Source organism: Furipterus horrens, unplaced genomic scaffold, assembly GCF_987537825.1.
Source record: "Furipterus horrens unplaced genomic scaffold, mFurHor1.1.pri manual_scaffold_1, whole genome shotgun sequence".
In the NCBI taxonomy this organism is placed as follows: Eukaryota; Metazoa; Chordata; class Mammalia; order Chiroptera; family Furipteridae; genus Furipterus; species Furipterus horrens.
In genome coordinates, this window is record NW_028327171.1 from 122972803 (window position 1) to 122976198 (window position 3396).

The window sequence follows — 3396 nt, forward strand, 5'->3', positions numbered from 1 at the left end:
GAGGTAGAAAATCATCTCACATTTACAACACATATATAGAGACAGACATAAACAGAAACCTTTTAATTTCTCTTTGTGGAAAAGACACCCAAGATTTCTCATATGCCCAAAGTCCAAATATATTCTCCCTTATTTTTTTGTGTGGTGAGAGACATTTGCATTTTTAAGAATGGCTCTTAGGCCCTAGAAAATCTGCATGACAATGAACATTGAGAAAATATTAAAGTTTCTCCAAGATGATGTTTTTGGGGTATATTTGTAGAAGAATTTTTTTTTTGAAAAGTTAAAAATTCCTTAATTTTTTATTCCTCACACCACTACCACAATTTACAGGGCAATATACCTGATGTAATGAAAAGAAAAAGAAAAAGCTACAACAGATAAAAGACCTCAGGAATGTACATCTAATTGACACTACATTGCATTAATCAATACCTGCACTTTTTGCAAACTGTGGCTATGACAGTCCTGAACAAGAAGAATTTCCTGTTTAAGCTGCGGTAACTTTTCCGATTACGGATCATTGTTCCTTCTGTGGCAGATTTTTACAGTTCCTTTAATGCATTTGGGATGACTGTCTCAAAGTAACCTGCAGCTTTCCTGACAACTCCTCACTCTCTCTCTCCTGCTAACAACTGTAGCCCTTTTCTGCTGTTTTTAGAACCTCCTGCTACCATATCCACCACTTCCATCACCAGATCCATAACCACCACCATATGGGCTGCCCAAGCTTCTTCCACCAAAACTTCCCCCACATTTCATGGGTGCATAATTTGACTGCATTTGTCCGTAATTTCTAAAATCATTATAGTTCCCACTACCACCGTAGTTACCACCGAAATTTCCCCCTTCATTGTAACCATCATATCCTCCTCCACCACCACCACCACCATATCAACCACCTTAGTTTTCATATCCTGGTTCAACACCACCATAGCCTCCTCTACTACTATAACAAGGACCATCACCATAGTTACCACCATCACCTCCAAATCCATTGTATCCACCATCACCTCCTCCATAACTACCTATGCTACCACCTCCACCTCCAAAGTTTCCTCCATGACCCATAAAGCTGCCAGATCCACCTCCAAAGCCTCATTGCAATCCAGCAGACTGCATTTCTTATTTATAAAGGGCCCTTTTCACTTCACAATTATGCCCATTAATAGTGTGGTGTTTCTGAATGACAATTTTATCAACTGTATCATGATCATCAAAAGTTACAAAAGCAAATCAAATCCTCTTTTTTTCCCCACTCTACCTATCTTCTATAACTTCTATGGTTTCAATCTTGCCATATTTTTCAAAGTAGTCTCTCAAATTATATTCTTCTGTATCTTCTTTAATACAACCAACAAACATTTTCTTCACTGTTAGATGAGCACCAGGCTTTACAGAATCCTCTCTAAGAACAATTCTCTTTGGTTCCACTACACGTCCATCAACCTTGTGTGGTCGAGCACACATTGCTGCATCCACCTCTTCAACACAAGAGTAAGTCACAAAACCAAAACTCCAGGAACGTTTTGTTTGGGGGTCTCTCAACACCACACAATCTGTGAGTGTGCCCCATTTCTCAAAATGTTCTCTTAAACTATCATCTGTAGTTCCAAAGCTCAAACCACCAATAAACAGTTGTCTCGACTGCTCTGGTCCCTTTGGATCATGGCCCTCCATTTTGAGACCAGACTCACCTCTTCTACCTCTAGTTCAATATCTATTTGTAGAACAATCTATCTTCAATGTCCCAATATCTACAAAAAAATTGGTATAAGTAACAGAGGTTTTAGTGATTGACAGAAACTACTGACACACCCGTCCACCTATGGTCAGAATGTTTCTTTCCCTATGAGTACATTTATAGCTGAGGGGAGAAGGCCTAAAAAAATTCCTCGCAGGTTCTTAATATCAGTTTCAAATTTGGTTGAATTTTTGATCATGAAGTTATTAAATCTTTTCAAATATCTTGTCAAGTTTTAGTTGGAACAAACATTAAAGATTTTTAGCAGTATTAAGCAACCCACTAATTTTAATTTTAGTTTCCCCTAATGCTTTAGGAGAATACTGTATTAGTTTATTTTTTAAATTCCTGAGTTTTAGAATCTCTGGAGGACTTCGGCCAAGATGGAAGACTAGACAGACACGCTGCATCTCCCTCCACAACTAAGAAGGAATACAAATACCTCAAAACTAGAGACAACCAAAAGTTCCAGAAAATTGAGCTGCATGGAAATACAACAAACAAAGATATAAAGAAGAAATACTCATCCAGACAGGTAGGAGAGGTGAAGTGGATGCGAGGTGATGGTGGCAGCAGTGGCAGCAGCAGCAGGCAAACAGAAAGTGCAGTCAAACATTTTAAAAAGTTGAGAGGAACACCTGGGGAGCACTCCCAGCACCAAACCAGACTGCACAACTCACAGTTCCAGTGCCAGGGACAATAAAGCCTCATTGCTTCTGACTGTGCAAACCAGTAGGGGTTGGGGCGGAGGCAGAAACTGCTGGTCCTTCAGCAGAGTCTGCTTGTTAAAAGGGCCCCACATCCCTAGAACATCCACAGATCTGCCCACTCTGGGAACAATGGCCAGGGCAACAGCTAGAGAGGTGCCAGCCCCATACAGAAGTGGGAGAAGTGCCTGGGAAAGGGGCAAGTGCTGAGCAAGCGGCATTGTTCCCTCTCAGACCCCTCCCCCCCACAAAGTGCCACAACATGGTGAAATGGTTCACCCTGTACTGACGCATAGCTAAGGCTCCGGCTCTTACAACATAACAGGAGCGACAGCTCTACCTAAGACACAGAGGCAAACAAACACAGAAGTATGGCCCAAAAGGGGGGATAGATCCAGGTTCCAGTGGGAGAACTAAGTGACGAGGAGATAGCCAACCTAACGTATGCAGAGTTCAAAACACTGGTGATAAAGATACTCACAGATTGACAGATACGCTTACGTATGGCAAACGTATAAGGGAAGAAGTGAAGTCTATGCTAAATGAAATGAAAAAAAATCCACTCAAAACCAATGGTGAAGATAAGGAAACTATAGTTCAAATCAATGATTTGGAATATAAGGAAGAAAAAAACAGTCAATCAGTACAAAATGAGGAAACAAGAATTGAAAAAATGAGGAGAGGCTTAGGAACCTCTGGGATAACTTTAAACATGCCAACATCCAAATCATTAGGGTGCCAGAAGGAGAAGAAGAGGAACAAGAAATCGGAAGCTTATGTGAAATAATAATGAAGAAAGACTTCCCAAATTTGGAGAAGGAAATAGACATACACGTCCAGGAAGCACAGAGAGCCCCAAACAAGCTAGATCCAAAGAGGACCACACCAAGACACATCATCATTAATATGCAAAAGTTTAAAGATAAAGAGTGAATCTTAAAAACA

At 40.5% G+C, this 3396-nt stretch overlaps 1 pseudogene; it reads right to left on the bottom strand.

Moving 5' to 3' along the window:
- Positions 1 to 657: 657 nt before the first annotated feature.
- On the bottom strand, positions 658 to 1680 carry LOC150021874 (heterogeneous nuclear ribonucleoprotein A3-like; annotated as a pseudogene).
- Between the last annotated feature and the right edge of the window lie 1716 nt (positions 1681 to 3396).